This window comes from Xenopus tropicalis, chromosome 2, assembly GCF_000004195.4.
Source record: "Xenopus tropicalis strain Nigerian chromosome 2, UCB_Xtro_10.0, whole genome shotgun sequence".
NCBI lineage: Eukaryota > Metazoa > Chordata > Amphibia > Anura > Pipidae > Xenopus > Xenopus tropicalis.
Genome location: NC_030678.2, coordinates 96,877,430 through 96,892,438, shown reverse-complemented (window position 1 = coordinate 96,892,438; position 15,009 = coordinate 96,877,430).

Genomic DNA, 15,009 nt, shown 5'->3' with positions numbered 1-15,009 from the left:
CCAAAGCTTTTACTGTGTTCTCCTATAGATTTGTTATATATATATACATTTACATTTAAATGTAAAAAGTGTTGGGGAGCAACACAAGCATGAAAAAGGTTCCTATAAGAGCTATAATTGGCTACTTAGTAGCCCCTATGTGGACTGGCAGCCTTCAGAAGGCTCTGTTTGGCATTATACTTTGTTTTTATGTAACCAAAACTTGCCTCCTTACCAGAAATTCAAAAATAAGCACCTGCTTTTAGGCTCCTGGGAGCAACATCCAAGGGGTTGGGGAGCAACATATTGCTAACGAGCCACTGGTTCTAAAGACACCTGTTACTAAAGAACCTGATCCAAATCAGAGTTCTACCAGAGCAGAATTATCTTACATAAGCTTTAGCTATTTGCTGTTTTGGTATTGGTGCATGACATGTTTTCACTGCAGCACTGAAAATATATTGGGACTATTATGGTTGTTATGTGGTCTAACCAGTAAAATACCAGTCAAGGCTAGGGCCAGTGTTGCAAATTAATTGGCAATATACTTGCCAGAACACTTGTAATCAGTCCTTTTGCCCCTGATCTGTCTCCCAGCTGCACTTCTATCCCTCCGGCACCTGTATATCCCTTCCCTACTCACAAAATCCCCACTGTTTTCTGCCTCTTTTACAACACATCTCCACCCCCTCACAGCCTGACTGCCCCTTATGTCATCTCCCAGCCCCTTTTTCCTAATGGGCAGTACTGTCACCAACAAAAGGTAGCAACGCTACACAATATAAATGTAATATTTATAATTATTTACTTTTTATTGCCTACTAACAGCTTCAAATATTCATTTACTGTCCAAGTCCATTTACTAAATTAATAAAATATGCTCCAATACTGTTACAGTGCCAAGCAAAACAGCAAGTTTGAGCATATGCAAAACACAGGCTTTTTTTGCATCCAAAAATGGTGCCCTTTTAATTAAATGTAACTAGGTAACTATATTTTTTATAAAAAGCTAATTACAGTATTCATCTGCTAAGTTCTTATAAGCATAAATGAGTAGTTTAATCACATGCAATTTGAACATTATAATTAGGATTAAGTGGTAAATCTATGGCACCCAAATCTATATTTTGGCTTTACAGCAAATCACCTTTCATTCCATGCATGCAGCTCACATATACCCTGCTCTCCATATAAACAGAGATTGTAAATGTGTGAGAAATTTGAAACCGTCTTTAACCCAAGTTTATAGGTGACTTGTGTAAATCTCGAGCAGTGTTTTTTATGTTGCTGGTGTATAGATCTGTTTGCAGACACAGTACACCACCATTTTATCTCATTACAGTTGCACATCATTAAACACTTAACTCTGCTAATCTATATAGTTTATATAGATTAGATTATATATAATCTATATAGTTTAACTGCCTGGTATAAAAATTGTTTTTTGGGGGTATTCATTGACAGGCCCAGAATTATATATGTTTTTGTGATGTGTTTGGTCATGAATAATATACTTTATTTGATCTAAAATCTTTATAGTAAATTTGCTTGTTCTGAGCCATAGGTGGAAACCATATCTTACCTATAAAGAAAAGATTTCGTAGCCCATGTTAAAGAGATTCTGTCATGATTTTTATGGTGTAGTTTTTATTACTAAATTATACTGTTTACATAGCAAATAATTCAATTGTATTCTTGAACCAACAAATGAGCTTTTAGAAAAAGCCAAAACTACACAATAAAACCACTTTTAAATAAGCTATTGTTTCGCCTACTCAGTGTAACTGCAGGAGTCATGAATTCATTGAGCCAGACTTGAATTTTTACTGTTGATTGTTGTTACCATATCAAGCCAAGAATTAGCCCCTATGCTGGCATCAGCCTTCCCCTGTGCCTGCACCCGGAACTACTGCTTTGGCCTTGGAGCAGATTGTGACTCTGAAATGCATTTTGGAGCCAAATTTCTCTCAGCGTGCCTGCACCCAGGCACAGAGAAAGGATGATTCAAGCGTAGGGGCTGATTCTTTGCCTGTGTCTGCATTATATTCTGTTAATGCCTTTAAGTGGGGCCTGGATGACACAAGCATAGTATCCAAGGCTATTGTGATACTAATATCTACAGTTGGTATTGATGTTGTATATATAGTTTATGTATGTGAGTGTATAGATAGGTCAGTATAGGTTTGTGTGTGCTGGGTTTACTTGGAAGGGTTGAACTTGATGGACTCTGGTCCTTTTTCAACCCTATGTAACTATGTAACTATAGGACAAGAACCAGCCCTGTGTGACATTAGCCTAAAACCTATTAAATACGTAACACTAAAACTGCAAATTATATATAGAGTAAAATACACATGAGAGGAATGTGTTACCTCTGCTTTTAAAAAGAAATATCTTGGAGCAGACTATCTATAGTAGAATAGATATTTAAAACCCTTTTCCTTTCTTTGGACCCCAAGGCCTACTTTCTAACGGAGTTATTTCTGAGTTTGTAACATCTGACAGGATTCAACATTTTCTGAGCTGGGGAGCCCAGGACATCAATGAGAGATGAAAGTTTCTGAATGCTGTCAAGGACGATTCAAAGATGTTATTGGCTCCTGACAGGTAAACGCGGCAATCTCACTGATCACCATTTTTTAAATGACTGTACCTGCCTGCATCTTGTGACAGATAATATCCATGCACCTGTTCCTGGGACACTGCTGTCAGTAACAACCTAGATAACTGGCAGGCAGCAAATGGTTTATCATGTATAATGACTATACGGAGAAGCAGGCTTCTTTGTGCACATTATTTAATGTGATAGGATGTAGTGTGGCTGTCAGTTGTTGTTTCAAGAATACATTTACTGCTGTACAGATTCCTAATATAAGGCATGGTACACATGAATGACTTTGTAACAGTGGCAAAATTACTTCAATGAATTGCAACAAATGTTGAAACCTAGGCCTTGTGGGTCTGCACAGACTACATCTAGGGATCTCATTTATCACAACCCATCTTAAACTGACAGATACCTGCAAAAACAGCAACAGGTTTTAACAGCCTGCCTGGAAGCAAAGTAAGGAAAACATATCTTACCTATAAATAAACCATTAGGTTTTGTAGCCCATATTAACTAGGATTCGAGTAAAAATGGTGTTCATCGTCTGGCTTTATTTATAAAACCTAAGGGCAATGTGAGTATTTGAATAGCAGACTGGTATTGTGCTCGTGTTGCAGTAGAAGCAGAACTATGACAATAGAAAGATTCAGATTCTTATTGGTCAATTAATATCTCATTACTCTTTATTTATATTTTTAGTACTTGCAAAACCATCAGGTATGACTATAATATCTAAATAGGTAATCTACTATTTAAGTAATGGTGTACCCCTGCAAGCAATTTGAATAAAACAATTTTCCGTAACATATGGAATTAACAAGTGAGCTGGCCTCAGAAACAGAGGAAACCATTTTTGTCTGCCTCTGACTTGGAGGGACATTTCCCACCTCCCATTTACCCCCAATAAAATGACCTAGTCATTCCCCCCAACTCCTCCCTTACTTTGACTGACTCTGGGTCTTAAAACCCCTCTGTTTCCCATAATGGGTGGTGCACAGATTCTGATTCTGCATAAAAAAAACTAAAAAATGCTTATGCACTTTTTTTTAACCATAATCTTAACTTAAAGCTCATGTCAAAAATGTTTTTCAGTTTTTTTTATCTTGGGTGATTACTTTCTGGTATGTATGTGTAAGATCTGGGGGCCTCTTACTTGTTTTTCCATATTTTAATGGGAAAGGGTTTGGTTTTAGGAATAAGTAAACTTTTTGGCAAATTTCTGGTACAGATATTTAAACATTTTCCCTTCTCATGAAAACATGACTTTTGCTGTGAATTTGTATCAGGCATAAAAATGTGCTCATCCCTCTGTGAAACCTCTTCACCCTGTAGTTTAAAGGCAAAGCCATATCTTGGTATCCATATTTAATATACATATTCCAGTGGAGCATTAGAATGGGGTCATTTATCAAGTCTGATCTCAAACAGTCCCCTTCCCAGCTGGTTGCTTGGATATTGAATTGAGTGTCCTGCTTTGGCCTAGTGTACCTGACCCTGCTACAGTTTTCAAATTGCAGTTGGTGCTGCACTTATCTGGGGTACTTATTTGGATATTGATATGGCTGATATGCAGTGCTGATTTTGCCTTCTGTAATCTGTTGCTTCATTATACAGTTTATAAAGCTGCCTACCTTTGATTTGTTTCAGTCTCTTGTTCAGTTAGGGGCCACTCCTTAAATCGCTTCAGTCTCCAGATCATCGACATGATTGTGATTGGCTTTAGTCTCCTGTTTAGTAAGCTGCCTGCTTGTGTATTGCTTCAGACTCCAGTTTAGTAAGCTGTCCGCTTGTGAATTGCTTCAGACTCCTGTTCAATTTAGCTGCCTGCTTGTGAATGATTCCCTGCTGCTACTCCATTCCCAATACCCTATATCATTCAGCATCCACAACTACTCTGCTTCTGTTATACTAAGCTGCATTTGCAGTACATGTTCCAGTAAGATTTACCATCATTCAGTTCTTCTGTGCTGTGTCTCATCCTCTCTTTTTTTTTTTGTTTCTGACAAATAATAACTTGGTTATTGTTGCCCTCATCCCTTTAATATTGCAACATATTATTACTCACTTTAACAGGACCGTTGTCACCACTTTTCTTCCTCTTTTTTTAAGTACCTTTTGAAAAAAAAGGCTCATGAAATTTTGCCATAAAATTCGAGAATGCATTTCTTGCGCAATTTTTTTGACGCGACCGCACCTTTTTGACATCACTGCGTCATTTTTTGACGTGACTGCGCCATTTTTTGATGCAACCGTGCCCTTTTTTGATGCCCAATTTGACACGACCGCACCTTTTTCGTGATGTGACTGTGCCAAATTTGCTGCGCGACAAAAAAAAATTTTCCGCTGCAAATTTTTCTGGATGTTTCGCAAAACAATTCACCAATGGCGAAATGTGGAAATTTGTTGCGAATCCATGTCTGGCGAAAAAATTTGCTCATCACTACTCATTAATGCATCCTGCCTGTATTATCAGTCCAAATACTGAATTGTAACTGCTTACTTATATTTTGATCCTAAGTTCTCCAGATAGATAGTGGGGTGCCACAGCTGGCAGAAGGTCAAGGCAACAAAAAGTCTGTCTGGTTGTGCCACTTAAAGGTGGCCATACATGCACCCATAATATCATAGGAAACTTACATGCACCAATATTATTTAGTCTGATAATCAGTACGTGTATGGTGGGAGATGAAGCCATGGATATCAGCAAAAGGCTTGAAACGGTTGTCTCATCGATCAGGCTGGTTGGAAAATGTTGATCAGGAACTTTTGAAGGCACCTGAACACCGGCAAATGTTTAGTGCTGAATCATCAGATAAGGAAGAATTCTTTTTTTTCTACCTGCATATCTGACGATTCAGCTCTGAATGTTAGTGTAGTGTACAAATTATCTTTCCTGCAACCATTGATCACAAGGAAAGATCATAATTGTAATGTGTATGGCCACCATTACAATATTGTTTTCATTCCAGAGGAGTTAGGTTCCCTTTACAAGGAAATATGGGAGACTCTATCACTTTATACCCCCTGCAATAAAAAGCAGAATGCCAGGCCAATTGTGCCTGTATCTGCATCAATCTCTCCCAACTTATGTTTATTAAAGACATTGTTCTTAAACTTGAGTTCCTATGTCATCATATATATATATGTACAAGAAATAAAACATGCCTGAAGATGGAGTTTAGCAATATCAGGCTGCACAAAGTTATGTGTTTTAAACAGTTACCTGCTGCCTTTGCCTGAAATGGGCTTTGTTTGGGTCTAAACCTCTGAATCCTCTGCATATTATTTTATGGAAAGCAAAATCTGTTTAAACTACAGTATCTCTCACACTTTTAAGAACATATCAGTATAAGCTTCAAATCCCAAAACGGAGTATTTCATGCCCATTGCTGTGGCCAGTTCTCAGGTCACATAAGCATGTCAGTTATATTTACCAAAAGGCTTGTGTAAGTTCTTAGAGATTTACTTGAGCTACTATTGTACAGCTCAATCTTACATGATTAGAAGCAAAATTGGCTTATGTAAATAACCCTTTGTTTATCTAGCTGAGCTCCTGAAAAGCAAGTTTACTTTAGGGATGTTTTCTGAACAAAGATCCATACTGCAGAGAGCAAAAGGTTAAAACTGATTTCCCAAGGGCTTCCTTTGACAGTCTAAAATAAAAGGAAAAATATAGTATTCCATGGAATGAAAAATATAGACGCATTCTAATTGCTGTGCTTATAGTCTATTACTGTAGCTACAGTATAGGGGCTTTTCTATTCACACAGTGGGGTGCCCATGCAACCTTAGTAGAAAGAAAACATGAGAAAGTTGTTTGCTCATTATTTGTGTCCATTTGATATAAATGAAAATAAAATTAAGTACAACTGGATGCAAATACAGAATCATATTTAATTATTTTAAATGTGCCCTTCTTTTTGCTGTACCCTCTTACAGCTACAGACTGCATACATTGGATGTACAGAATCAGTTAACTTCATATAATACAATAAAGGAAAATATTTTGCCAGCCAGTTCATATAATGAAAGACCGTGAACCCTTTTTTGGCTTTGCCCTCATGGTTAGTGTAACCCCTTTTGTGGCACTCCCTTAAAATGGAATCACACTCCCTTAGACCTGGCACACTAACCAGCTGGCAGTCCAGCAAACCTAAAACCCTCCAACTAGTGGACAAAAAGGGATACACCTCAGGTAGTCCCACTAGGAAATAAAATACTAACCTCCATATGTAATGAAATGCACTAAGTCATAGCAACCAATAAGATGTTTGCTTTTAAACAGGTGACCAGTAAATGCTTTCTGCTGATTGGTTGCTATGGGTTATTGCTCCTGGGCAAACTTAGGGGCTGATTTACTAAGACACGATTTCGAATCCGAATTGGAAAAATTCCGATTGGAAACGAACATTTTGTGACTTTTTCGTATTTTTTGCGATTTTTCCGGCGTCTTTACGATTTTTGCGTAAAAACGCGAGTTTTTCGGCGTCTTTACGAAAGTTGCGCAAAGTCGCGATTTTTTCGTAGCGTTAACACTTGCGCGCAAAGTCGCGCCTTTTTCGTAGCGTTAAAACTTAAAAGGCGCAACGTTTCGCGCAAGTTTTAACGCTACGAAAAAATCGCGACTTTGCGCAACTTTCGTAATGACGCCCGAAAAACTCGCGTTTTTACGCAAAAATCGTAAAGACGCCGAAAAAATCGCAAAATTACCGATCATTACGAAAAAAACGCAATCGGACGCATTCGGCCCGTTCGTGGGTTAGTAAATGTGCCCCTTAGTGTCTTTTATTACACAACCCCAACAGAGATTTGCAAATAAAACAAAATGAAGACCAGTTGCAATTTGTCTTAGAATATTACTATCTACATCATACTAAAAGTTAACTCCAAGGTGAACAACCCTTTTAAATAAAGGCACAGTTCCATTCCATACTCCTAGACAGTCTTTTCCTCTCTGGTTGGGAGTTGCTGCAGGAGATCCTTTGTTATATCTGGTAGCCCACCCTGTAGATTATACAACAAAACCAGACTTTTCCAAGGCTGCCCTCCTGTCTGAGATGTACAGTACCCTGGGACTCCCAGCAAAGTTTAGGCACTTTCCTCACCTCCCAGCCAATCGGATCACTCCCCTTCCTTTGATTTAGCTGGATAATGTCATAAGCAAGAGCAACATGGCACATGAGCTGGTTGAGCTAATAGGTGTGCAGGCAGAACAAGAGGAAGAAACTCCAGTTTCTGTTTTTTATCATTTATTATTTATGACCTTGAGTTGGGCATTGTAAGTACATTGTAAGTACAATGTACAATGTAGTCTCTGTTTTTGCCAGTGATACAAAATTTTCCATACAGGAGAAAAAGTTCCATACAGGATGTTGCTGGCAGGGTATCACACTGTCTCTGTTCCCAGTAAGATATTAGAAAAAATTGTCATATTTCACATATCTGTGAAAGCGAATGGAAAGCTAAGAAAAGAGAAGGTGGATTCCGAAAAGGAAGAGGGTGCTTGGCTCAGATCTTCATTTTATGAAACATCATACTGCAGGGCACAGAGTAGCGAAGGCACATGTATTACATGCAGCTTTATATCAATTTTGTGGACTATGTGAATGGCATTCAAAGGTTCAGGGGAGATATATTTACTCTTTACAAGTACATTAAGGGGTGTATTTATTATGCTGTGTAAAACTAATTTGCCAAAAAAAATGGAGTAAAAAGCTGTGTAAAATAAATGGAAAACATCGCCGTCTGACCGCCGGATATTACGCCGGATATTACGCTGTTATTTTCCATAAGTTCCGGTGGAAGAAAAAACGTGCAAAAAATTGACGCCAATTTTACGCCGTTTTTACACAGTGAAGTGTGGCGAATTTTCTCACCGTTTTTTACACAGCATAATAATTATGCCCCTAAAGGACCTACAAGACAGAGGGGACCCTTTTGTCCCATAAAAAAAATCAGTGCACCATAGGCTACCCCAGGGTCAGACTGGGGGTGCAGGGCCGCCCCAGGGGCCCCACATCCCCCAAGGTACCCCGCTGGCCGCGTCCCCGAAGCACTCCGTCCCCCAACGCACCCCCTAACCCCTCGCAGGGGCCCCCTCCCGATGTTTCAATGAGCAAACACAAGTGAAATACATTGGGGGGGGACACTGGCAGCCAGGAGAGCGGCAACAGGTATTGGGTCTGGGCCGCCGGGGCCCACTGGGTATTTTCCCGGTGTCCCAGCTGCCTAGTCCGACCCTGGCTACCCCTTTAAATTAGAGGAACAGGACTTTAATTTGAAGCAACATAGGTAGTTCTTCACAGTGAGGGCACTGAGGTTGGGGAATGCCGTTCTGATATTGTGATGACAGATTCTGTTAATGCCTTTAAGAGGGACTTGGGGAAATTCTTAAACAACCAATATATCCGATGCTATAGTGATTTACAGTTAGTTTAGTATGGGTATCAGTATATACAGTTTATATATGTGAGTTTATAGATGACACACTGTTATATAGTTTATATAGTTTATAGATGATGACTGTTTATGCATGTAATACTGGGGTTCATTTAGAGGGGCTGAACTTGATGTATTTTTTCTTATTGTCTGAGAAAGTAAAAGAAAATACAAAGGTGAGGTAGCTGTTGGTTCTTACCAAGTCCTGTAACCTTGAGTAGTATGCCAAAACATTTCAATACATTTGCCAGTTTAATTGCTGCTTGCCCTTGATGCACTGCTGTTAACTGACAGTAAGATAATTTAGTTGTATTTTTCATTTGGAAAACATACATACAGTCACGGTATGTAACTTTCTGTTATCTAAAAGTTGATTTACTTTATTTATGGAACTTTTAAAGCCTGAATTAAAAAAATACTGAACATAACATGGAAAATTAAAACTTTCTTTATGGGATACTAACACTTTTTAAGTGCTGTAGGTTTTGTACTTCATTTAACTTAAACAGAAAGTATTCAGTATTTATATATTACATGGCCAATAAACCATAAACCAGCTCATGTGTAAAACCCTGCTTCATCTAAATAAACCATTTTCATATACCGGTAAATATACTTTTTTAGTAGTATGTGCTATTGGGTAATCCTACATAGAAAATTGCCATTTTAAGAATTAAGGGCCGCCTTCTGGGATCATAGGATTCACAGTGCACACAAACAAGCCAAGGCACACATACATGCTAGGCCCCATCAGCCAATTAATGGACAGAGTTCTGTCTTTTGCTTCCACACTACTTCCTGTTACAGTCAGAGCTGCATTATTTCCTGTCAGGTGATCTCTGAGGGAGCACACAGCCCATCACTAAATGGTGGCTCAAGGGAAAAGATGTAAAAGGGCAATATTTACTGATATATATTCCAGTTTGGCGAGATTCTTTAATAGGCCACTTAACGTAATATAAACTATCTGTTGGTTAAGTATTCATTCTGGGGGTATAGTTTCCAAGCTTAACATATTACATTGTAATATGATATAGGGGATCAGTCCTGCCTCACTGCTTGAAGGGCAGCCTGCCAGCTTGATGCTGCACAGTAATTTAATTTGTTAACTTGCCAGGATATGCTGCATTCAGTAGAATGATGCCCTTTCTCCAGAGTATGCAATATTACATTTACAATTTAATTGATACACGTTCTATGTGGAACAGAGGATGTACTGCATAGTATCTTATACACCAGTCAGTATCTGGCTCATCACATTCTGCCCCTCCAATACAGCCAATCTTGGCAGCCTTTGTATGAGCATAGTAATTACTGGGTTGCCATTGCTTTCATCAAAAATCCTCAACCAGTTTTCTATACCAGAGAGATCAGACAGGCAAGCAGGATCATAAAGTCAGTTCATTATAGGCCAGACTCTTGTGCAACTATATTCAGAGACTCATTAGAGCCATTTCAAATACACAGTTTTTTGGTTAGATACATACTAGGCAGTGTATACAGAGTATTCTATATTTATTTTTTCATTGCCTATTTAATTGACATAACCCTTTAGCCAGTAGCTCACTTTAACTAGACAACAATTGTTATGTAAGTTCATCTGCAGTTTATTTCATGAAATTCATTTAGACAGCTATTATTGCACTTTGTCCTAACCGATACACACAGCGACAAATTCTGTACTATAGTTTATCTGACCGAGGGCTAACCAAAATCCCTGAAACACAACTGCTGCCTGCAAGCCTCCATCTCCTTCACATCCTGTGCACATCACTTTTACACTTCGGTGATAAACTGCAGAAGGCAGAGTACTTTTAGCTACGTGACAGCTTATATAACATTGCAAGGCGAGTGGCGGAAAGCCAAGCAGGGAAATGGTGATTTCATTACAAACACCACCATGCCATCCGCTTTTATTTACAGTCTATTCTTCCACCTCCCTAGGTGCTTTCTGTCTCTCTCCTGATGCTCCCAGGTATACAACTTGCTGTCTCCAGAGTCATACATCAAGATCTTTCTCTGCTTGACTCCTATTTAGCTAATCTCTGGGGACAAAGAATGTGAATGTTAGGACAAAGGCCTCCCAATACATTTGATATTTTCCTCTTTGTGTTTTGACACTGAACATTCTGCATTTAAGGATTATTTTTAAATAATTCATTAAGCACAGCAAAGCCAAAAATGCTGATTTTCATATTTGGGACAATAAAAAGCAGCTTGCATTCTCTCATATTAAATTCTTAAAGTATAAGGAAAGTCTTATTTACCAGGGGGGTGCCAATTTGCTAGGTACTACCAGTTAATGATATTGCTGATGTTTTATCCAGGGCCAGCACACTTCTTTGGTGAAAAAAAACACATAAGCCGATTGGTGGTTGGTTGGTTGGTGCTAGGCAGGGCCGTTTTAATAAATGGGTAAAAGGGGCATTTGCCCAGAGCCCACCAGAACTGGAGGCCCACCATCAAACTTTTCAACTGCTATAACTTTTAACTGAAGAATCACCTAGAAATGGCAGAACCCCTCATTTTAATTAGCTGAAAGAGGTCAACATAACTGTTAACCCAATATTTTCCAGTAGAACAAATGTCCTAGGGATTTTTTACTTTAAAATGCTGATATTTGTGATTATGGCTCGGGGGGGCAACATGTTGCTCACCAATCCCTTGGATGTTGCTCTCAGTGGCCCCAAACCAGGTAGTTATTTTTCAATTCCTGACTTGGTGGCAAGTTTTAGTTGAATAAAAACAGGATTTACTACCAAATAAAGCCTCCTGTAAGCTGAGGCTGAAGCTGTGCATAGAGGCTGTCTAATAGCCAATCACAGCCCTTATTTGGCACCTCCATGAACTTTTATGATGTGTGTGTTGCTCTCCAAGTCTTTTTACATTTGACTGTGGCTCACGAGTAAGAAAGGTTGGGGACCCCTGCTCATAGAATATGACTTTGTTTTGGAAAGACCGTGATATGTGTGCAGAACAGGGAATTACATTCCTTCAGTTTTAAGAAATATATTACTGTTTTATATGCAGAGAAGTAGTTGTGATGCGTACCAATAAAAAATGCATATTGGTTAGCCACACAAACTGCACTTTAACATGTCCACATCCCCCTAATTTTTTCAGCCTCTGCTGCCATATTGCTTACAACAGGCTTTGTTATGACTGGAATTTTTAGAGGAGGAAAGCTTTTTAGTCAGTATCTAAGTAAAAGCCTGATAGAAGAAAGAGCACAGTAAACAGGGTTGTACATCTAATTTATTTACTGCATATATTGTAGCCTTTTAAGTAGACAGTTCCAGGGGCCGAAAGTGGGCACAGTTAAATGACATATGACAAGGAATGCAGCCTTTACAGTGCAATTTAAGCAGAATGCTTGTGTTATATGGGCATGGCTGTAGAAGTTTATGTACAATGTACTATGGTTATGATTGTAATCACATATGTATAGCTGTAAAATAGGGTGGGGCGGATATATTAACATGGGCTTTTTACCACTTAGGAATTAGGGGATATGGGATTTACTGTTATTCTGTGGCAGTGTGTGGTTATACAATATACAAAAGGGACATCGGCAAGCTCCTTAGGACTACTCACCCCCACTTATATCCATGATGCAAAAAGGAATAAGTGTAAATCAGGAAAATAATCAGAACAGGAAACCTAAGACATAAAAATGATATAATTATAATATTTATATAGCAAAAACAAAAATAATGGACATTGTTTCATCTACGGCATCTATATGGTACTTAACTTTTTGTCCTCTTCGAGGATGTCTTTTTAACAATTTTGGCCCAGATTCAATTCAGTGAAAAACGCTTATCTTATGGTTTATCTCATGAAAATGCAATAGAAGTCTATGGGGAAATTTTGAACTAAATGAATAGATAAGTTTTTCTCATGAAATTGAATATGTGTATTGCACATAAAGTAATATATGTATTACACGTAAATCTAAAGGGGAAATTAATATATACATATATTTGCCGCCAAAGGAGGAGACATATTTTATTCTCCAAAACATAATTTTAACTTCTGCCTTCCAGCAACTGTCAGAAAATGTTGAGAAGCAATTTAATATGATCCTGAAAATGCATAGCATAAGTCTGACCTCATAAACTTTTAATTTATAACAAATGCATAGCTTTTTTTCTAGGCAAGATGAAGATTCGCTGTCAGCAAATTAAGCAATGGGAAAACTATTCAGTCTATATTTATTTTTCTATTATGCTTGTTGCCCACAGCACTAAATTCTTTCACTCCTTACCAGACTGGTCAAGCAGGAAGAGGCACTGATCTTGCTTCACCAAAATAACTAATATGAAATTATACATTTGTGTAATCTGCAATCTATTGGAATATACAGAAAACTCAGCCCCCAGAATAAATGATCAGTGAAATAAAATAAAAATGCCTTTATTGACTTCTTGGTTTTCAGAGTAATTGGGTTAAAAAAAGTTCATCAAGTTCAACCCTTCCAAGCAAACCCTAGTGCACAGACATAGACCCATACCGACCTATCTGTACACTCACATACGTAAACTATATACTAAAAATTCAAATAAACTTCCCACGAATGTCTAACATTTATCACAAAATCTAAACTGAAAATGAACATGAGGAAAAAAGTCACAGAAAAGTCTACTTTTTTTGAATTGTCACACAAAAGCCAGCCTCAAAAATCCGAAAACCTCTAACAATTAAAGCAAAGAAAGATTTTCCAGGAAAGGGAAGGGACATCTGCCATTGACTTTTACATGACTGTGAATTGTCGCAGTTTTGTCACATAGCAAATCTCGAAAATGCGAATTTTTTTCTGTGCATTCAGGAACTCATCCAGGCCCCTCTTAAAGGCATTAACAGAATCTGCCATCACAACATCACTAGGAAGGGCATTCCCCAACCTCACTGGCCTCACCGTGAAAAACCTACGCTGTTTCAAATAGAAGCTCTATGCCTCTTATCTAAAGGGTTAAAAGAACATCCCCTATCTGTCTATAATTCCCTCTAATTAGAGATGTAGCGAACTGTTCGCCGGCGAACTAATTTTGGGTTTGCCGCGTTTTTTTTTTGCGCCGCGTTTTTTCGCCTTGGTTTTTTCCGCCGCGTTTTTTCGCTTCGGTTTTTCGCCTTTGTGTATACATAGGAATAGCTTGCGGGTTTTTTTGGCGTTATTTTTTGGCGTTTTTTTTTGGCGTTTTTTTTACAAAGTATTTTTCAGAGAAATTTTTGCCCTTGATCCCCCTCCTGCATGCCACTGTCCAGGTCGTGGCACCCTTTAAACAACTTTAAAATCAGTTTTCTGAAATGGCTTTTCTAGGTTTTAAAGTTCGCCTTCCCATTGAAGTCTATGGGGTTCGCAAAGTTCGCGAATATTCGCGAGTTTTGGCGAAAGTCCGCGAACTGGTTCGCGAACATTTTTGGCGATGTTCGCTACATCCCTACCTCTAATGTCCTTGTTACTTGGCATGCTATTGGTTGTTTATATGCCTATATGCCCCCAGTATAACTTTCTTTCTCCTTAGAGCCAATTCACCTTTAAAATATACCATCTGTCTTGTTACCATGGCCCAAGCTGGTTTCTGTTTTCAGATTTGTTCAAGTCTGTAATAGTATTTTTGCTGAGTTTTTTTTTGGTTATTGACTGTATTTGCCATGACTACGAATTCTTTCACATGCCTACACCTTGACTATGAGTTTTGTCTCATCCCTGCCGGGACTGTTACTGGTAGCGGTCTCCTGTTTAGTAATGTTGAAAAAAAGTGTATAAATGTGTCTTTAATGTGCCATTTTAGTATTGGCAACATAATTTTTTCTCTTTTTCCTTTCATAAATTTACTGAAAAACCTATTTAGATGCTGACTATATTATTAAATCTAAATCCACATTCTTGGGTGCATGTAGTATATCTTATATAGTGCTAACAAACTTAACTATAGGCTTCTAATACACAAGCCATATCCAGGCACAGGGCTGCATAAAAC